Raw genomic sequence first — 23,431 nt, 5'->3', positions numbered from 1 at the left:
TTAAGGGTGTGGCTGTGAAGCATACGTGATAGACTGTCTCTGTGTAATGTTTGCCGGGCCCATCTAACAGTTCCTCTTACCTCCACCTTAGGCCACTGTCCACATTTGAATGTCTCAGGAGGGTAATCTGAATTTGAAGAGAAGGCTATGGAGATGGTGGATCTGTTTTCCGAGTACCACAGGATATTGATAGCGGAAGAAAATTGCCTCTAGGATTAAGTGTAAGAGAGTATGTTATGACATTTATACAATTTACTAGACTATCTTTATTGAATGGAAAGTGTGTTAAAGTGGGGAAAAAATATACAATTGATAATCAAATAGTTCAGCCATTACATACGTGACGGTGGTCAAGATATTTGAATGTTCCGAGCTTTAGTTTTCTCCTCCATAAAATGGGGCAATGCTTTCCATACTGTTACATAAAAGTTGTTGATAGCTAAACATCACTGATCATTAGAGAAATGCAAATCAAAACCACACAATGAGATACCATGTCACACCAGTCAGAATGGCTATTATTAAAAAGTCAAAAAGTAACAGATGCTGGTGAGGTTGTGGAGAAAAAAGGAACATTTTTACACTGTTGGTGGAAGTGTAAATTAGTCCAACCATTGTGGAAGACAGTGTGGCGATTCCTCAAAGACCTAGAGACAGAAATACCATTTGACCCAGCAATTCCATTACTGGGTATATACTGAAAGGAATATAAATTGTTCTTTTATAAAGACACGTGCACACATATGTTCACTGCACCACTATTTACAACAGCAAAGACATAGAATAAACCTAAATGCCCATCAGTGATAGACTGGATAAAGATAATGTGGTACATATACACCATGGAATACTAAGCAGCCATAAAAAAGAATGAGATCATGTACTTTGCAGGGACATGGACGGAACTGGAGGCCATCACCCTCAGTAAACTAACACAGGAACAGAAAACCAAGTATCACATGTTCTCACAAGTGAGAGCAAAATGATAAGAACACATGGACACATGGTGTGGGGGAAACACGTGCTGGGGTCATTGGAGGGTGAGGGGTGGAAGAAGGGAAAGAATCAGGAAGAAAATAGCTAGTGGATACTGGGCTTAATACGTGAGTAATGGGATGATCTGTGCAGCAAACCACCAGTGCACACATTTACCTATGTAACAAACCTGCCCATCATGTACATGTACCCCCAAACTGAAAATAAGTGTTGGAAATGAAAAAAAACCGTTTTGATATAGTTTACATATTGGTATGCAGGTGTCAAAGTTTCTATTCTGTTGTGGATATTCAAGCTCAGTTTTTATACTTGCCTGTTTGATAATTATACCTGCTCAATTTCTCATTGAGTATCCCTTTAGGGTAAATTCACCATGATATGCACTCAGGAGAGAATTAGAAACCCAAAAGACAGAGTGTTTGGTTACATGAAATAGTGATTTGTGGAAGCCATCAAGAATTGACATTGTAGGAAAGCTGCATGTTGCTGGGATTTAGAGCAGGGTGTCTAAATCCAGTTTTGATGCTGCCTTTATGATTTACTGTTTCTGTGACCTTGCACACATTATTTATTCTCTCTGTGCTGTAGATTCCTTATCTGTAAAATAAGGACAATACTATTACCTCCCTTGTTAACTTGTAAGGATTGAAAGAATTCATATGTGTAAAGCAGTTATATTAGTGCCTGGTACCTTTTAATACTATGTAATTGTTAGAGATGATGATAATGATGATGATGATATTTCTATTAGCTGGTTATAGATTTTTTCTTTTGTATCTATTTCAAATGTTAAGCTAGTTTTCTTTTCAATAAACTAGACCATATGAGAAGGAAATAAATAAGAAACTTGAGTGACTTCTTATAGAATCCTTAAGTGTGTTGGCAGGTGGGATTTGAGAATGAATAAAGGAAATGAAGTGCACTGGTAACATGGACAAGTCTGTCCTGACTGGTGGGAAAGAATAGCCACAAACGACATGATCAGAAATAAAATTGATAGCAGAACTTGGATATTTGAGACAGCTTTAATATTAGTCAAGAAATTCTACAGGGAAGAGAGAGAAAGGGTCTTTGTTTGCTGTAGCTCTCACTACCCCAAAGAGAAGAGCTAGGTAATAAGGTAAAAAGGCTTAAAGGCTTCCCTCCATTCCTAAGGAGTTCAGTTTCTTACTCAGCCTTAAAGTCTTGGGTCCAGTGCAATACTTGGCCTTGAGACCTAAGAGAAAACCAGTCAGCTGTGCCTGTGGATATGGGCAGCCCAGAGCCAGAGGTGACTCCTGCACAGCTATAAGGACCCTCATGGATTAGGTGCTTGCAAGAGCTTTACAGAGCCACAAATCCTCTCCATGACTTGGAGGCATGTCAGAAACCTACATAGGAATTAATGAACCAAGACAAACTTCACAGTGGCAGGCTAAGTTAGAGGCCAGGGCAGAGAAGCAAGTAGCAGAATTCTGGGAGAGAATAAAAATATTATGGTAATTATTGGTGAATGTAAATTGAAGTACAGAATGTTAGACATTGCCTAACCTAATTCAAGCACAATCCATGGTAGCTCAAATTGTGAAAGCTTTCATTGATTCAGGTCTTAGTCTAAATATAAGGTATTACATCACCATAAATTAGCTTCAAATCTTGTTTTCTTTTGAAAGCAAATGTGAAAAATCTATATATGGGTATTCATATCATTTGGTAGAGGTTTTCTTTTCCATTTTTGTTGTAGTTGTTGTTGGATGTAAACTAAGCTAAATTAAACAGCTGGAGAAAAATATTTTTTAAAAATCTACAAGTTAGGTTTTTATGGAGAAAGAACTTGGCTGCTTAATAAGTCCATCTCAGGTTAGCTCATTTCCATTTGGAGAGCATTACTCAAGATAGCTTTAGGATAAGTGTAGAATAGAAGGAATAAGAAAAGCCATACTCATTGGGGGAGAATAATACTTTCTTCAGTCTATTACTTTATCTTTGTTACTCTGGAGTTTCATGAGAACACCAAGGATGAAGTTATAAAAAAATTCTGTCAGTGCTGTGGGCAGCATGGGTGGGGCCACTTACTTTGCAGTCCTACATGTAGGTCATTTGGTATATCTGGTGCTTCAGGTGGGTCCTGCCATCTGTGTGACGTGGAGTAAAGAGAGGTATATTCAAAAGTGGTGGTGTTAGTAGACAGGGCCTATAGCTATCCCTTGACCTCACTCAACCTTCCCTTGGAGACGACTGCCAGGCTGTATTGGGCAGAAAAGTTCACACCCTCATTCAAAGAGTGGTACATAATTGAGCCTAGAGTGAGCAAGAGCACATGAACACAAATCACTTTATAACAGGAGTCCCACTGTCCACATAAATAGAGATTTAGTAACTATAAAATGTAGTGTCACACGCCACAGAAGACATCTTTATATTTGTTGTGTTATGGGCCATATTATTTTAATAATTGGATCTCCCAGGTTCCATATCTATAAAATGCATATGATGCTAATAATGACTGACAAAGTGTCTTTGAGGATTATATGACATAATACATGTTGAAGAGTGAGGCTTGTGCATGACAATTATAAATTTAAGTAATATTACATTTTGTTCATATTGTTGTTGCTGTTTTCATCACAGTTTTATTTATAAGAGTAAAAACAGGTGAAACAAGCATTTTCAGACATTTTAATAGCATGAGTATATCCTCACAATATTCTAAAGTGAAAAAGGCAGCTATGTATTTGATCATAATGTATTCTGAACTCATGAAAGAAAATATACCAAAATGGTAACAATGGTACTTGTGGTATACGGTACAGGTTGAGCATCTCTAATCTGAAAATGTGAAATCCGAAATGCACCAAATTTGAAACTTCTGAATGCCTACGTGATGCTCAATGGCCATGCTCAAATAAAATTCTCACTGGAGCATTTTGGATTTCAGATTTTCTGATTAGGGATGCAAAACCAGTAAGTATAATGCAACTATTCCAGTTCCCCTCCCCCCACCAAAAAAAATTTGAATCTGAAACACTTCTGGTCCCAAGCATTGTAGATAATATATACTCAACCTATAAAGTCACCCCTACATTGTTTGACTTTCCATTTGCACTGAATATCTTTTGTCGTCTATTATTTGCTATCCATGTGTATCCTTACATTTGAAGTGAGTCTCTTTCAGGAACCATACAAGTGGGTCTAATATTCAGTATTCTTGATTAGCAGTTATTTTTCTTAATCATTTTGAATATATCATCCCACTATCTACTGTCCTGTAATGTTTCTACTGAGAAATTTGATGCTAACTTTATTGAAACTCCCTTATGTGTTATTTGCTTCTTTTCTCCTGCTGTTTTCAAGATATTTTCTTTGTCTTTGATTTTTGACAGATTCATTATAATATCTCTTGATGTAATCTTGTTTGGATTGAATCTGATTGGGGATGTTTGGCCTTTCTGTACTCTGTATCTGAATATTTATATTTTTTCCTATATGTGGAAAGTTTTCTGCTATTATCTTTTAAAATAAGCTTTCTATCCCTTTGTCTCTCTATTTTTTCCACAAACTCCTATAAATTAAATATTTTCTCTTCTGATGCCCTGCTATTAATACCGCAAGCATTATTCATTCCTCTTTATCCTTTTTTATTTTTCTCCTGACTGGATATTTTCAAATAACCTATCTTCAAGTTCACAGATATTCCTGCTTGATCAATTCTCTTGGTGACATTCCTATTGCATTTTTTATTTGTTTCATTGTTTTTCAGCTCCAAATTTTGTTTGATTTTTAAAAATAATTTAAATCTCTTTGTTAAATTTCTTATCTTGATCATTTATTGTTTTACTGATTTTATTTTATTATTTTTCTATATTTTATTTAAATTTTCTAAGCTTCCCTGAAAAAAATTATCTTTAAATCTTTGTCAGGCACTTTGCATATCTCCACTTCTTCGGGGTAAGCTATTGGCATATTGTGTTCCTTCGGTGGTGCTGTGTCTCCTTGGTTTTTCATGTTTCTTATTGCCTTATATTGATCTGTGTACGTTTGAAGAAATAGGGATGAATTCCAGCCTTTGTAGACTGGCTTTGTTTAGGAAAGTCCTTCACCAGTCACCCCATCCAGAGATTCAAGGCAGCCTGTCTGGCATGGCCCACAGATGGGCCAGCTGCTGGAGACCTCAGCAAGGTTGTCTTGGTGCCTGGGTCAGAATGTGAGTGGGCCAGGTGCCTGGGTCTATGTTGTAGGTCTAGAGCCTGTATCAATGGAGGTTGGTCTGAAGCCTGAGTCCAAAGGAGCTGACAGTTGCTGGGATGGGTCAGGCACCTGTGGCCACTAGGTGGGTCTAGAGACTGAATTAATGGGGGCTGACATGGCACTGAGACAGGCTTGGGACTTGAGTCCACAGAGTTGGGCCTGAGTCTTTGCTCTGCAGGGACAGACCTGCAGCCTCCATCCTTGGGGGTTGGCCTGGCAGTGGGGTCTACTAGAATGAGCCTGAACCCTGGATCTGCTAGAGTAAGCCTGGAGCCTGTGTCCATGGTTGCAGCCTGCTGTCTGAGGCTAGTGTTGTTGACTGGGGGGGAAGGGTACAAAGGGTACAAAGCCTGAGGCTATGCTCTGGGATAGTCTGAAATCTGGGGTAGGTCTGAAGCCTGGAGCTTCAGGGATTTGCCTGGTGCTGGCGGACCTGGAGCCTGTATCCATAGGGACTGGCTTGAAGACTGGATCTGCAAGTGCTGGCCAGATGACTAGAGTTTCTAAGCTGGCTTGATGCTAAGCTGAGGCCTGAGGCCCTGTGGATCAGACAGATGTTGAGAATAGTCTGGAGGCTGGGGCTGCCAGACCATCTTGGCCGTGGGATAGGCCTAGAAACCCAGAGTCTGAAGCAAAGTCTAGTGCTCATTTCCCTCTCTCCTTTCCATTCTGTGTTGCCTGGGATTTGGAGAGAGAAAACTTGGGTAATATAAAACTTTCCTTTCTAACCTCTTCAATTCATCTTTTAAAATTTCTCTGTTGCTCACAGGTGTTGTAATCTTTCACCTGGCTTTGTTAGCTCTTGTGAAGTTGTATTTATATGTGGGACAGTTGTTCAAGTTGCTGTTTCAGTAGAAGCATATGGGCTGGGAAGTCCTATTCTACCATCTTGCTGATGTCAGTTTTTGGGATAGGTTTTGAGAAACATGCTAGAAATATGAACAATAAGGGCAATTCTGATAATATCTCAGAAAGAAATGAGACATGTATTATTGGAAACTGGAGGAAAGGTGATCATTGCTATAAAGTGTCAAAGAGTTTGTCTGAACTGTGTTCTAGTGTTTCGTGAAAGGTAGAACTTGTGAGCAACAAGATTGGGTATCTAGCTGAGGAGATTTCTTAGCAAATTGTTGAAGGAATGGTTTGGTTCCTCTTGATCTCTTATAGTAAAATGTGAAAGAAAAGAGATGAACTGAGAAAAAAATTGTTAAGCAAAAAGGAACCAGAAAATAAAGATTTGGAAAACTCTCAGACTATTCATACTGCAAAAAATGAGAACATTTATTCTTAAGAGGATACTAAGGATGTGGTTGAACCTGCATTTGTCTTTTTCTGATATCATATTCCATTTTTGTGTGATCTGGTAGAAGAGACAGGGCTATTCCCTATAACATTAAACCATTAGGCTAAAGCCAGAGTTTCTCCTTCAATCCTATGTTTATTAATTGCAACTAATGCCCAAGCAGCAGATCTCAGATGTTGGAGTACACTAGGTTTGACACTATTATTATTTATCATTCTAATGTCTTGTGGGTTTTTCATCCCATCTCCTACCATTTCACTTTGAACTAAAGGTAACCCAAAAGAAGGTGCATAATTTTTCTTAGTACTTCTTTATTTAAAAGGAGTTTCAGGTTGCTACAGTTACTGTGTTTACTCTTCCACTACAACTCAGAAAAAGAGTATCATGTTAACATATCACTAATATCTGTACTCCAGTATATTCAAAGTGGCTGTTTTGTCTTTTGGTTACATTTAATAACAACAACAGTTTGAGTGTAGATCAAAGTCTTATTTTCTTAAATATTATTACTGTTCCTGAGGACATGGAAAAATCTTATATTTATATGAATCCTTTTAAAGACTTACAAATATGTGTCAGTGAGGCTTTCTTCACATAATTCTTGTGCTCGACTATAATAATCAACTAGGTGCTTTGAAGATGTATTGTTATTGTGGTCTGTCTATGTGTTTTTATTTTTTCCCCTTCCAAATTTATTTTAGGTTCAGGGGTTTTGTTACATGAGTAAATTGCATGTCACCGGGGTTTGGTGTATAAATGATTTCATCACCCAGGTAATGAACGTAGTATATGATAGGTAGTTTTATGATCCTCACCTACCTCCTCCCACCCTCCATCCTCAAGTGGGACCTAGTGTCTATTATTCCCTTCTTTGTGTCCATGTATACTCAATGTTTAGCTTCCACTTATAAGTGAGAACATGCAGTATTTGGTTTTCTGTTTCTGCATTAATTTACTTAGGATAATGTCTTCTAGCTTCAAGTGTGTTGCTGCAAAGGACATAATTTTGTTCGTTTCTATGGCTGTATAGTATTCCATGGTGTGTATGTACCATATTTCCATTATCTAGTCCACCTAGGACTAGATTGATGGGCACCTAGGTTGATTCCATGTCTTTACTATTGTGAAGAGCATTGCAATGAACATACATATGCATGTGTCTTTATGGTAGAATGATTTATATTCCTCTGAATATATAGGTAGTAGTGGAATTGCTGGGTCAAAGCATAGTTCTGTTTTAAGTTCTTTGAGAAGCTTCCCAACTGCTTTCAAAAGTGGCCGAACTAATTTACATTCCCGACAGCAGTGTATGAGCATTCTCTCCTCTCTGCAACCTCAGCAGATTCTGTTATTTTTTGACTTTTTATAATAGTGATTCTAACTGGTATCTCATTGTGGTTTTAATTTGCATTTCCCTAATGATGAGTGATATTAAGCATTTTTTCACATGCTCGTTGGACACTTATATGTCTCCTTTTGAGGATTATCTGTTCATGGCCTTTGCCCATTTTTAATTTTTTTTTTCTTGGTGATTGGCTTAAGTTCCTCATAGATTCTGGACATTAGGCCTTTGTCAGATGCATAGTATGCAAATATTTTCTATAATTCTGTAGATTGTTTACTCTGTCAGTAGTTTCTTTTGCTGTGTAGAAGCTCTTTAATTTAATTAGATCCCATTTGTCAGTTTTTGCTTTAGTTGCAATTGCTTTTGGTGTCTTCATCATGAAATCTTTGCCAGTTCCTATGTCCAGAATAGTATTTCCTAGGTTATATTCTAGAATTTTTATAGTTTTAAGTTTTACATATGTCTTTAATCTATCTTGAGTTTATTTTTGTATATAGAGAAAGGAAGGGGTCCAGTTTTATAGTCTTCTGCATATGGTTAGCCAGTTATCCCAGCACCATTTATTGGATAGGGAGTAATTTCCCCATTGCTTGTTATTTTCGACTTTGTCAAAGATCGGATGGCTGTGGGTGCATGGCTTTCTTTCTGGGTTCTCTAATCTGTTCCATTGGTCTGTGCATCTGTTTTTGTACCAGTACCATGCTATTTTGGTTACTGTAGGATTGTAGTATAGTTTGAAGTTGGGTAGTATGGTAACTCCAGCTTTGTTCTTTTTGCTTAGGATTGCTTTGGTTATTTGGGCCTTTTTTGGTTCCATATGAATTTTAGAACAGTTTTGTTCTAATTCTGTGTAAAATGATGGTAGTTTGATAGTAATAGTACTGAATCTGTAAATTGCTTTGGGAAGTATGGCCATTTTAACAATATGAATTCTTCCTGCTCATGAGCATGGAATTTTTTTCCATTTGTTTGCATTGTCTCTGATTTCTTTTATCATTGTTTTGTAATTCTCACTGCAGAGAACTTTTACCTCCCTGGTTAGCTGTATTTCTAAGTATTTCATTATTTTTTGTTGCTATTGTGAATGGGATTTCACTCTTGGTTTTACTCTCAGCTCGTACATTACTGGTGTATATAAATGATACTGATTTTTATACATTGATTTTGTATCCTGAAACTTTGCTGAATTTGTTTGTCAGCTCTAGGAGCCTATGGGCAGGGACTATGGGTTTTTCTAAGTATAGAATTGTATTATCTACAAACAGAAATAGTTTGATTTTCTCTCTTCCTATTTCAATATCTTTTATTTCTTTCTCTTGCCTGATTGCTGTGGCCAGGACTTCAAGTACTATATTCAACAGAAGTGGTGAGAGCGGGCATCCTTTTCTTGCTTCATTATCAGGTGGAATGGTTCTAGCTTTTCCCATTCAGTAAGATAGAACACTTTTATTGAGATATGTTTCCTCAGATGAAACATACTTTAAATCAACCATGATCAAAAAGGACAATCAAAGGCATTACCTAATGATAAAAGGTTCAATTAAACAAGACTACTCAACTATCCTAAATATATATGCAACAACACTGGAATACCCAGAGCCATAAAACAAGCTTTTGGAAACCTACAAAGTTGCTTAGATAACCACACAATAAGAGTGGAAGACTTCAGCACCTCACTAACAGTAATTGACAGATCATTGAGGCAGAAAACTAGCAAAAATATTCAGGATCTAAACTTGACTCTTGATCAGATAGACCTAACAGACATCTACAGGACACTCCACCCAACAAAAACAGAATATGCATTCTTTCCATCTGAGCGTGAACCTAGATTTGAAAAAGAGATCAACCATGCTACTCATGGGTCAGTCATCTCAACAGAAGACAGGAATAAACATGGAATTATGTCAGTTAAACACTGCCAACTTGAACTAAAGGGGACAGAGAATGTTAGATGAGATAAAAGATAGCTGCTGGACTTGGATTCTATGAGACCAGACCATAGAGTTCTTCAGATATGAACGTGTGCTATCTTTCAAGGAAAGGGAAGAAGGACCCCAAAGGTGATTCAGAGATTATTAGGTTGGACACTCCTACCACAGGCTTCTTAGAGTGCACAGGCTTGGAAAGCAAGGCTCTCCTCACGTAGGTTTCAAAGAGTGGGCCACTGCCCAGTAGAGCTGTGTTGGGGTATGCTGTCACCCATATTGGGCTTGGAGGTCAGAAAGTTGAACTGAAAAAGGGGATTATTCTTCAGGCTTTAGGTCCAATAATATGTGCCTTGTTAAGTTTTTTACTTGTATGGTACCTATCACTCCATTTTTCTTTCATATTTCTTTCTTTTGGAATGGGAAAGTTTATACTATGCCTGTCTCAACCATTACATTTTGGAAGAACATGTGTCTGGTTTCACCAATTCACAACTGGAGAGAAATTTTACTTCAGGACAAATCTTCACATTGATATTAACACACACCTGCAAATTAAGATAATATTTAGATGAGACTTCAGACCTTAGATTTTAGAGTTGATGCTGGAATGAATTAAGACTTCTGGGGCTGAGATAGCCCCAAATGATGATGTATTTTGCATATAAGAAGGATGCAGATTTTTTTTGAGGGCCAAAGATGTAGTGTTATAGACTGAATGTTTATGTTCCTTCAAAATTCAAATGGTGACACCCAGAGGTGGAATGTTTGAGAGGTCATGAGTGTGAACCTTCAGGATGGGATTAGAGCCCTTATAAGAAGAGACACCAGAGAGCTTGCACTCCCTCACTTCATCACAGAGGTCACGTGAGGACACAGTGAGAAGATGGCCATGTGCAACACAAAGAGACAGCCCTCACCAGAAACCAAATTACATGGATCTCGATTATGAACTTCTAGCCCCAGAACTGTAAGGAAGTAAAATTTTATTTAAGTCACTTAGTTTATGGTATTTTTGTTATGGTAGCTTAAGCTGACTACAACAGATAGTCAAGACAAGATTCCTACTCTTAAATGCTTAGAATATATTGGCATGTTGTGACACGTACATAAAGCATCTAGAGAGCAATATATAAGAATTAACAGACATAGATTTGAATTGAGAGAGATAGAAAGAAAAAAATAGTGGTATGAATGCATGAGACTGAAAAAAGCATATTCTGTCTATTGAGCTAGAAGGTTTAAGTGCTTCAGGATAAGTGGAAGATTCATGCTGAAATTATTTGCAATTACATATATCATGGCAATAATATAGTTTGAAATATATTAATGTACTTTTCTTATTTATACTTCCTTGTATTGGGCTGTCCCCTCATTCAGCCAGATATATCCACTGCCTCAGGAAGGATCTAGGCAGAAATGTTAGGGCTGGAATACAAAGAGAATTTGTTTACTTTTCAAGTTTGGACTACAAATGAAGAGTTTTCGGTCTGTGGTGAGAAAATATGCCAGGATTCACTAATAGAAAAAAGATTTTTCTGAATTCCAGAAATTTCCCCTTTTCACTTCCAGAGGCAATCCAAGGAGACTTGGATCACAGAGTTTTCTTTTAGCTATAGTATAGAAAGTGTAGAGGATGTGACCAATGCCAAGCTTAATAATAGAAATGAGAAGCCTGGGGCAAAGAGGATAATAGAAACAAGATGAGGAGTGGGGAAGGAAGAGGTACACCAGAAGAGGACAGACTGGAGTGGGGTGACTCCCGAGTCCCTTGTGCGTAACTAGAATCTACACTCCTAGGTCTCAGTCATAAGATAATATAAATCTGGCCAAATCCCAGATTATTCTATCTTTTGCTTCCAGTATTGCCCAAGAGGAGTAGAAGAACAAGAGCAGAGGGAAAAGGATGTCTAGATAGACACACCTGTAAAAGGACCACAAACCACCAAGGCTTACACAGAGTTTGCAAGATACCCAAGGGTTTTCATGTGCATGGCTTTGAGGACAGAGTAGGGAGTTTAGGGAGGTTTCAAGAGGACCAGTGACTAGCAGAGAGCCTATGTGGCACATGTGTGAGACTGTGGGCCTCAGCAGGAGGTCAAGCAAAGTGCCTACCAAGACTAGGTAAGATTAAGTGCTATGTGGGCTGATACCAGGACAGGGAACGCAGGGTTCATACGGGGTCTATATGTTAGTAGGCATCAGTGCAAGCTTCTCCCAGTAAAAGTGGACCAAACTCATGATAGGGGAGAATAGTCAAGACTCAAATCAAAGATACATCACTATAAGGTGTCACAATTTCCCCAGTATCAATGTGATGGGTAAAGACATAATGAAGAGAAAACCTTGGTGAAAAGGGGTGAACGGTTCTCATGGGGATTTTAAATTTCAAATTGGTGGATGATTTAACCATTAGATCAGAGGCGATCAACTTTAGTTGCACATCGGATTCACCTGGGAAGCATTTAAAATTCCGTAAAGCCAAGGCCAATTAACTTATGATCTCTGAAGTTGGCATCCTGGCATTCTTACCTTTGAGTATTCTTCATATGATTAAAAAGTACAGCCAGATTCTAGAACCACTGCAACAAGAAAAAAGATACTTGAAGAAGACTTTTAAATTGGATGTTATCTTTAATTGACCAGCTTAGTTTACTGTGTTTTCCCCTCATTACTGAAATTCTTAGATATTCCAGAGCAGGATGATATTACTTGTAAGAAAAAAAGACAGTTTTCAAAACAATATTTGTATCTGAATCGAAATATTTTCAGCTCTGTTCTACAGATAATAGTAAGAACTAATATACACTTACAATTTGCAGGACGTTCGTCTATGTGTTTTGTCCATATTTTCATTTAATACTTATGACAATTTAGGAATACTAAATTGTAAGTACTATTAATAATCCTCCTTTATATCAGAAAACTGGCACAAAAAGGTTAAGGAACTTTCTAGTTTCACCTAGAGCAAGTATTCACGCAGAAACAGGCTGCCTTCAAAGCCAGTTCTTTACCTCTGCAGTGGCTTCCCGGCATCACTCAAACATTGCTTTTCCTCTCCCAAGGTCCCTGCTGCATGGTGAAAATATGCTTTACCCTCAATTTATAAAAAGGACTTAAAATTTTCACAAATGTTGCATGGCTTTCTTTTTTTTTTTTTCTTTTGAGATGAAGTCTTGCTCTGTTGCCTAGGCTGCAGTGCAGCGGCATGATCTTGGCTCACTGCAACCTCTGCTGTCTGGGTTCAAGCAATTCTCCTGCCTCAGCCTCCCGAGTAGCTGTGACTACAGGTGCCCACCACCACACCTGGCTAATGTTTGTACTTTCAGTAGAGATGGGGTTTCACCATGTTGGCCAGGCGGGTCTCAAACTCCTGACTTCGTGATCTGCCCGCCTCAGCCTCCCAGAGTGCTGGAATTACAGGTGTAAGCCACTGTGCCTGGCCGAAATCAAAATGTATTTTTAATAACTTTCTGATATGGTTTGGCTCATCTTGAATTTTAGTTCTCATAATCCTCATGTGTTGTGGGAGGAACCTGGTGGGAGGTAATTGAATCATGGGGGTGGTTATCCCCACGCTGTTATCATGATAGTGAGTGAGTTCTTATGAGATCTGATGGTTTTATAAGGGGGTTTTCCCCTTTTTGTTCAGCACTTCTCCTTGCTGCCACCACGTGAAGAAGGATGTGTTTGCTTCCCCTTCTGCCATGATTGTTCAAGTTTCCTGAGGCCTCCCAAGCCGTGCTAAACTGTGTGTCAATTAAACCTCTTTCCTTTGAAAATTACCTAGTCTTTGGGTATGTCTTTATTAGCAGTGTGAAAACAGACTAATACTCTTGCCTTTGGTTGTAACAACATCGAAAAGTTGGTCCAGGTTCTGGAACAAACTTTCACATATCCTATTCTGGTCATCAATTTTATTTTTGCTAATATTTTCCCTTCTTTCCAAATGTCTCTCACTATTCTTAGCCTGTTGACTTTACCTTTAATAGGACACTCAGTTCAAACACTACCTCTTTCTTGAAGGCTTTTCTAATTCTTCAAAGGGTATATCTCTTTGCTGTGTTGAATCCCACAACAAACTCTGCTCCATTTTCTTTTACCACATTCCAAAACCAGCCCATATGATGGAACCAGTCGTGTGCTGCATAATGACGATTTGGTCAACAACTGATTGCATATGCAACAGTAGTCCTATAAGATTATAATATCATACTTTCACTGTGCCTTTTCCATATTTACATATACAATACTTATCATTGTGTTACAGTTGCCTACAGTATTCAGTACAGTAACATGCTGTACATGTTTGTAGCCTAAGAGCAATAGGCCATACCATACAGGCTAGTTGTGTAGGAGGCTATACCATCCAGATGTGTGTAAGTGCATTCTATGATGTTCACACAAGGACAAAATCACCTAAAGATGCATTTCTCAGAATGTATTTCTGTCATTAAGCGACTCATGACAATATATAGTATTACCTATTATAACATATCTCCCCATTTTTTTTTCTAAGTTCTTCTAGTATCTGTTCCTTTGGGCAAGAACTGTCTTATTTACCACTGTATCTCTTGAATTATTAGCACATCATTTTCTTTATGCTCAAAACCATGCATTTTAATAGAATTTCATGCAAATTGTCACAATTCAAATCTAACATATACATAGGAAACTGGTTCCCCCCAAAATCAATACATTCTACAAATATAAAGAGAACGAAGAGTTTCAAGTAGAATACATTGAATAGTAACCTCTAAATAGAAAAAGTATAAGGCAAGTAAGTGAAAGTTTCTATTTTCATTTCTAGAATAATTGAGGTATCTACAGTTATTTAAAACTTGTGTATCTCTCAAAATAGCATGGCTAAGACTATTTGTTTAAAGCTGCCATTTGGGAAAAGACAATTTTAGTTTAAGTTCCTTGTCCTTCCATATTCTCATGACTTGTTCTTTTGGATTTCACGTGCATCACTGTAGAATTTTACAAGTGGTTAAATACATCTGAAAAAAACTTAGTGATAAACATACATATTTGTTTTTAAAAAATTAAAGGGTAGCTGGCGCGGTGGCTCACGCCTGTAATCCCAGCACTTCGAGAGGCCGAGGTGGGCGGATCACGAGGTCAGGAGATCGAGATCTTCTTGGCTAACATGGTGAAACCTCGTCTCTCCTAAAAATACAAAAATGTTAGCTGGGCATGGTGGCAGGTTCCTGTAGTCCCAGCTACTCAGGAGGTTGAGCCAGGAGAATGGTGTGAACCCCTAAGGCGGAGTTTGCAGTGAGCCGAGATCGCACCGCTGCACTCCAGCCTGGGCAACAGAGCGAGACTCCCTCTAAAAAAAAAAAAAAAAAAATTAAACAGTTTATCTTTAACTTAACTGTTATTTTACTTACTACTGGCATAGATTTGTTTGTCCACGAAATTTTTGTACCAGCTTTGCTTAGGGCACAAATACTGCTCCTTGTGATTTCTAAGACGGTGGGATCCAATTATTCCCTTTTGATTTTATGTTTTCTGGTTCTTTACTCCCTTAAACAAGTAACAAGAAAAAACACATTTTTATTTTCCTTTACTTTACCTATGGCTTTTGAAATTAATGTGAAAAAGATATCAGGCTTAACAGTAATTTCTCCAGCTGTTGTGCTTTTAAAATGGATAAAGTTATATTGAACCAATTGGCACTGAATTGGCTGGGAAAGAACACATTTCAAATGTAATATTTACATGAACTGACAAATATTTAGTAAAAAGACATATCAAAGGTTGCAATTAGAAGAAACAAAATTTTCTTTATGCCTTATGGTACAGGCCAAAAATAAATTATTTTAAATTCTGCAAATATCCACACCACTTTAAACAGTTTTAATCTTCCTCTAACTTCTTCTTGTACTCCTGATGTGCTGTTCAGAGATAACTATGCTAAAAAAAGAAGTTTGAGACATATTTTCCAACTCTCTGAGGAGGGCGAGGGCTTAGTGGTATATTTTGAATTCTAGTTCAATTACTTTATGATAAGAGATTTTCTTTATTCACAAATGAATGCTGCTAGTTGAAGGTAGAGTTCGGCTGTTTATATACGAACATGCAGCAATTATGATGAAACAAACTCATTCTAAAACTCTGTCGTAACTATGGAAACCAGAATTAAATGAATTCTATTAGAAATACAAAAAGCCACCCCAGCAGGATAGAGTAAATATTATCTCTTATTGATTTATGAAGGTTCCAGATGATGAAAAGTGGTTAATATATTTCTGTCATGAAACACATTTGTTAGGGCTTCTTTTTATTGATAGAGCCATTGTCTATTTAAATAATGTCAGCCAGATATCATTAATTTTTACATCTTTTTTCGGTCACTTTGCTTCACTACAAGAAGCTATCAGCTTTTCTATTATCTTCTGTATTTTATTTTGGGGTAACAAGGAGAGCTTGACTTAAGAACCATTTCTGATTATGTTTGGCTAAAATACGGATTGACCAAAGATTGTTAGTATAAATGGGTTGCATATTTGTTTTGAGGGAGAATTAGTTGATTTTAATATTTAATACACTAGCATTTGGACAAAACTGTACAATTCACTTGGCTTCAGGTGGCTGGTGCTTGTAGTGGGATTTGTTGAAACAGGAAAATTAAACTTTCGGTAATTTGTTCTTAAAGTGGACTAATTTAAAATTCGATTCAAGTAATAATGTGAGGCTGAAATGAAAGAGCATTATGTAGCAAGATTAGAGTTGTTCATGTCCCAGAGGGTTTGGTGTGCAGGTGTCAGTGCAGTTTTCTGCATGTAAAATGCCAGCATGTACTGTAACCACTTCTACCCTTTCCCTAAAATCAACTCAACACTTTGCATCTTGATTGAAATGAAAAGGTCACTCTGACTTTTCTCCTCCAAAATATTGACAGTAGTCCTAAGAATTGAGTGTCTACAAACCAGGATGAAGCAGATAAGAGATACACTAGGCATTGGCCTTGGAATCTTTAGATCTTTGGGTTTCATCATATGCAATTCCTCATGACTGTTCTGATTACTTTATGTCTCAGTGGAAATGCTGCTGCAGTGAGTTAGGAAATGTGTTTTTCTAAGACAACCGTTCTTAGTCACAGAAACAAAACAGAGAAGTAGGAAAGATCAAGGGCTTCAAGATCTTTAAATAATTTCCTATTCTCGTGTTTCCTTAAACTCCAAAAATATGGACTTGTTAGGTTAAATTTTGTGTGTTATATATTGTAAGAATTGAGGTTTATGTAGGTTGCATACTCTCAGTTTTATTTTGGGCTAGTTTTGTCCTGTAATTTTACATATGAAAATTTCCAAAACAAAAATACAGTCAACCCAAACTCTTGCCTAAGAAAGTGAGTGATAGAAGAACCATAGGCTTGCCCTGCTGTGGTTCAGGTGTGTCATTTTTTGAGAGTCGCCGTGTTTTACCAGGGCCTAGGTCCAAAGTTGAAGTAGCCTCCTAAATGCCATTGCAATCTTATACTTTTTGCCTGCAGCTCTGAGGATCCTGAAGCTTCGAGGTTTTATAGGCATTTTTATTACCTCTCACAGCATTCCCATGTCAGGTCGACAGTCTGCTTTGAATCACAACATACGAGAATTGGAGGGGATTTCAGGGATCACCTCATCTAAGCTGCTCATTTTGCAGATAAGAAATTTAGACTCAGAAGAGTGAAGTGAATTGCACAGGGTCACACAGCTCATTAACAACACAGCTGGAATAAGACCTTGGTTTCCAACTTCTAATCTAGGGCTCTTTCCATTGTACTGCACAACCTCACGTTTTCTCTTATGTCCAGAGGAAGGCACGTCCAGCTTTTCCTTAACATATAAAGCCACAGACAGAAGGCAGGATTAGCCATTCCCAACCTAATGCTCCATCCATTACTGCCCATTATACATCTTCTCATTTCTAAAGGAAAAAAAATAGCCTGAACATTCTGCTTTTATATTCATTATCTACTCTGTGCCTGTTAGTTGCGTCGTTTTTTGGTAATGCTTTTACTGATTAACTTGGTCTCTGCGATATAAAATGGTGAAATGCATTATCCTGGGTAAATGTGATGTTATTAATGTGTTTTATTCTAGTTATGGGTCATTATTTCCGATAGATGTAATCGTCCCAGCACTGAGACCTAGCAGGTGGTCTCACTAGAAGTTATAACAGTTTTCTTAATGGTCTGGTAAGAATGTCATTTGTGGGGCAGCAAGGGCAGAGAGAAATTGGTCCCAGAGCTAGCTTGCTTCTGCTCTCATTCCCAAGCTTGAGCAAGCAAAAGTAAATACATATTTTGTTACCGATCAGCTGGGTATTTTTTTCTGCCTATTCATTTTCAGTAAAAGTGATGAAGACCTATGTATATTTATTTCCTATTTACAGCCTGCCCCCCAATAATACTGCTAATGACCTTACAATGCTTTGCTTTTCTAATTCTTAGAGGAAACAGTCCTTATTGACTCCTGAGAGGAACCAACATTCATTCACGCAATGAAATATGATGAAATCCAGTTGACCAGGCAAAACACAGAGACTACTGGGAAGCAGAAATCAACAGAGAATTTTTCCATTAGAAGTAGCTCATTCGTGAGAATGTATGATAGGAGAAATGGAAATTGTGTATTTAAATGTTCATATTCATACTTTAGTATTTGTAAGAGGCATGCACACCAGAAATTATTACATGGTTAAGATGATGATGTATATTTTGATTGTTCTTTCAAATTTTTCCTTGCACTGAGCATAACCACAATTGATTTAATGTATGACTAAAATCATTAATACTCTGCGAAACAAACTAAATTGACAAAGGTGTTTTCCTATATTAAGAATATTTCTTGCACATATCCTAATTCTTGGTCTATTTAAGGCATGCACATCTCTCTCTCTCTATGTCACCCCCTCTTTGTGTGTGTGTGTGTGTGTGTGTGTATGTGTGTGTGTTTGTGTTTGTGAGAGAGAGAGACAGAGAGAGAGAGACATAGAAAGAGACAGAGACAGTCCATGGGCATATGTCCTGAGCCTTTGTTAATTTAATTAGTACAGCTGCCATAAAGCTCTAGGTTAGTAATTTATATACTTCACTGATTCTTCATTGCTATTGTCATATCTCATCAGTTCTAAGATGAATGTGTTTTCCCTCGTATTTTAACTCCTCTGAAATCAAGAACATTTTCCAGCTAATGGTGTCTGGGGGTAGTTTTGCCATGGTTGTCATTGCCTATCCACATTTGAATGTATTGGCATAACTGAAAAAGTGTAACTCCTTGACATGTTAATCAACACATCATTTAAGAACGGTTTGAAAAAAGAATATGAGATTGCTAGTCTGAAACTCTTCTAAGAATGCACCAAGATGAAATCTTGAAGAATGGGTACAAGTAGCTTGGAGAAAACTCTGAAAAAATAGCAAAATGCTCTTTTAAGAAGTGCTGCATCCATGTTCTTGGCTGAGTAAAAAATGTAGTTTGGAAGAATCGATTTCTGAATACCAAGAAGTTTTGCAAAACCTTTAACAATTTATTTAATTTACACTTCTCTTTTCGATGTATAAGCAAGAACACTACACGGAGGGAGGAAAGCCAAACCTAATATGTTTTTAAATGCTCTTTCAATACCTTTAAAACAAAAATCTCAAAGGACAGTAAAATGTAGTTTACTTGGCATTTATTTTATTCTCTGTGGTAGGTAAATAATAATACATCATATAAATCAATGGCGTTTTAGATTCAATAAAATATACCTTTAGTCATCATATTATAGAACCAAATACATCTAAAGTCAGGAGAGATTTAGAGAACTAGTCTAACTTCTCCATTTAATATTTGAGGAATTAAGGCCCAAAGAAATTAAATGAGTAGCCCACGATTATACAGCTCTCTGATGTATGATGGTGACACCGAGGTTATTTCAGAGGTCACCACTAACAACTGTTGTGAATGAAGTTTTTTTACTTTTAATAAAATGCTATCTTTACCCATACAGTGAGCATACTTCTTTCTTAATATAAGAGTACTATATGATCAAACAAAGAAAGGTGATAAAGTATTTTTCATATTTGGGAACCTCCCAGGAAGTATAAAATTATGGCTTTTTAACCAACATATTGAAAGTACTTTGGGGTATAGTGGTGGTTTCCTAATATTTCAGGAATTATTATTTTAGGGGAAAATTAATAGCATTTGTTTAACATCTAGATAATTCTAGATAAAAAACAGGGCCAATAATCAGTGGCTCTTCGCATAAAATAATAAAGTTTAACTTCTTTTACACACTGTTATCTTGTAGTTTTTAGTATTATTGTATCTAGTATTTTAGTATTTAGTATCACCACCAAAATAATGTGAGTTTTAACTTTTACCTTGCATCAGACTTTGTCAGGAAATTTCAGAATTTAAGAAGTTTTAGAATTTATAGGGAAACCAACAATTTGTTTTTTAAAGTTATTTTAAATTGTATTAAACCAATACATTATATAGATAATTTTCAAGTAACAATATATAAAAGCCTTATAATGAAAAATAGCAGCCTCTTTTTCTGTACCCTGAACTTCACTTGTATTTCTTTTATCACCACGCGTAATGTATTATCTTCTTGAGTCCAACATTGATTACTTCCAGACATTTCCCTTGACACTTCTAAATGATGTATATCAAGGGATAGAGTAAGTGACTCCTTTCTTGTACAACCATATGTTTCTTAAACAGCTTTATTAAGGTGTAATTGACCTACAATAAATGGTACAAATTTTAAGTGTTCAATTCCATAAGTTTTGGCAGATGTGCTGACTTGAAAAACCATCACAACCATGAAGACAAAGTTCATATTATTCCCACCAAAAGTTTCTTTGTGCCCCTCTGTCATCTACCTCCCACTTCTCCCTGCAACTTCCTCCACCACCCCAAGCAAACTGATTTGCTTTCTATCACTATAGATTAGTTGATATTTTCTTGAATTTTATGTAAATGGAATCATTTGGTAGCTATTTTTTCTGTTTTTTTTTCCAAATGACATAATATTTATGAGACTTATCTGTTTTTGCACATATTAGTAGTTTATTCCTATTTGTTGCTGAGCAGTATTCCATTTTAGGGATAACTACAGTTTGTTAACCTATTTATGTGTTGAACATTTTGGTTGTTTGTAGATTTGGGCCATTGCCAATTAAGTTGTTAACATTTGTATATAGTCTTTCTATGAAAGTATGCTTTCATTTATCTGGGGTTAATATATGAGTGGAACAATTTGGTCATATGGTAGCAGTATGTTTAACTCTTTAAGAAACTGACACACTGCTTTTCAAAATGGGGCTTACAGTACTTTACACTCCCATTTCCAGTGTATGAGAGTCCCAGTCACTTTTTGCCCTTACTAATATTAAAAAATATTAATATTTTAAAAAACATTAGACATTCTAATAGGGGTGTAGATATATTTAATTGTGGGTTTTATTTTCCTTCTATTTAATAACTAATAATTTTAATCAGAGACAATATTATGATAAGGTGAGTGAGACATTAACTTTGGACACAAAATTTAAAGGGATACCAAAAAATTCAGTAACCATCATAAATCATATTCTAGTATAATATTTTAAAACAAAATTGCTGCAAAATACTCACGATAAACAAAATATTAAATTTTAAATATAGTACTAACATTACTGATTTGTTCGTTTCAGGTTCCAATATGGCTTGAACTACACTGATGTTAGAAACCTTTTCATGTACTTCTTTGCACTCTATATACTCTCTTATGAAGCATCTGTTCAAATCTTTTGCTCTTGTTTTTATTGGATTATTAACTTTTTCTTATTGTTGAGTTTTGAGAATATTGGTCTTTCATTAGATAGATGATGGGCAAATATTTTCTCCCAGTCTGGGATTTATGTTTTCTTTCTCTGAACAGTGCCTTTCAAAGAGGACTTTCCTAATTTTAGTGAAATAAAATTGCCAATTTTATTGTTTTTTATTAAAGTTTTATGAATTGTGCTTTTGGTGTTGTTGCAAAGAAAGCCGTGTTTAACAAAAAATCTTAAATATTTTCTACTTTTTTTTCTATAGTAAGTTTTATAGCTTTAGGTTTTACAATTAGGTATATGATCCATTTTGAGAGTTAATATTTGTGTGACTCAAAGTTCTTTCTTCCTCTCCCCTTCTCTCCTCCTCTTTCTCTTCTTTTTGGTGTATGACTATCCAATTGTTTCAGCACCATTTGTTGAAAGACTATCCTTTCTTGATTGATTGCTTTTGAAAATTTGTCTTCTTTCACAGAATTTTATGATTCTCTTTCAAAAACATTTTTTAAATTTAAGGCTCATTATTATTCCACGTGGATTTTGGAATTGTTTTCAATTTCTACAAATAAAGGTGCTCACTTTTGATTGAGCTTGTACTGAATCAGTAGACCAACTGGGAAAAATGTCTCTTGATTATAACAAGTTTTCTGATTCATGAACATGGTTTATCCTTCCATTTATATAGGAGTTCTTTAGTTTCTCCAAGAAATGTCTTGTAGTTTTCAGTGTACAAGTCTTCAACATCTTTTGCCAGAGTTATCCCTATAAATTTAATACTGTTTGATGGCATTGTGTGTTTTATAACTCCAATTTCTGATTGTTGCTAGAATATAGGAATGCAATTGACTGTTGTATATTGATCTTGTATCCTGTAATCTTGCTAAACTTAGTAGTTCTAGGGCTTTTAAAATAAAGTTCATATGTTTTTTTTTTTCCATGGATGGTCATGTTGTCTTCAAATAAAAAAAAAAAAAATACTCGGCCAGGTGCAGTGGCTCATGCCTGTAATCCCAGCACTTTGGGAGGCCAGGGTGGGCAGACCACCTGAGGTCAAGAGTTTGAGACCAGCCTGACAACACGGTGAAACCCTGTCTCTACTAAAAATAGAAAATTAACTGGGCTTGGTGGCACATGCCTATAACCCCAGCTACTTGGGAGGCCGAGGAAGGAGAATTGCTTGAACCTGGGATGCAGAGGTTGCAATGAACTGAGATCACACCATTGCACTCCAACCTGGGCCACGAGTGTGAAACTCTGTCTCAAAAAACAAAAAAACACTTTATTTCTTCCTTTCCATTAAGGATGTTTTTAAAACTCCTTTTTGTTGACCCATTGTGGTGGCTAGAATCTATGGAAAAACATTGAATAAATGTAGTAAGAGTGAACATTCTTGTCTTATTAAGGTTCTTAGATAAAAATGATTCATGCTTTCATCATGAAACATGCTGTTATAGGTTTTCCTACTGTTGCTAAGATTTTCTGATGAGAAATGCATTTTGAATTTTGTCATATTATTATTGTTTGTGTTTATTGAGATGATCATATACTTTTCATTTTTAGTTTGTTAATATGGTCAATTACGTTGACTGATATTAAGACACTAGGCTTATCTTCCATTCCTGGGATAAAATCAACTTGGTTGTAATGTATTCTCTTTTCTATATATTGTTATATTATATTAGATTTTTAAAAAAATTTCAAATACTTTTTACATCTATGTTCATAAGAATTAAAGGCCTATAGGTTTTTTTTAATGTCTTCTATGGTTTGGATATGGTTTGTCCCCACCAACACTCATGCTGAAATTTGATCTTCCATGCGGCAGCGTT

At 36.5% G+C, this 23,431-nt stretch overlaps 1 long non-coding RNA gene across 1 annotated transcript; it reads right to left on the bottom strand.

Moving 5' to 3' along the window:
* Positions 1-127: 127 nt before the first annotated feature.
* LOC105485601 (uncharacterized) lies at positions 128-15,862 on the bottom strand. The gene is made up of 4 exons (XR_989717.2): positions 15,808-15,862; positions 15,196-15,331; positions 12,332-12,381; positions 128-209 (listed from the first exon to the last, which is right to left on the bottom strand). It is a non-coding gene; the product is annotated as an uncharacterized lncRNA (long non-coding RNA).
* Positions 15,863-23,431: the final 7,569 nt, after the last annotated feature.

Source organism: Macaca nemestrina, chromosome 16 (genome assembly GCF_043159975.1).
Source record: "Macaca nemestrina isolate mMacNem1 chromosome 16, mMacNem.hap1, whole genome shotgun sequence".
NCBI lineage: Eukaryota > Metazoa > Chordata > Mammalia > Primates > Cercopithecidae > Macaca > Macaca nemestrina.
This window is presented reverse-complemented; position numbering and strand designations above follow the sequence as displayed.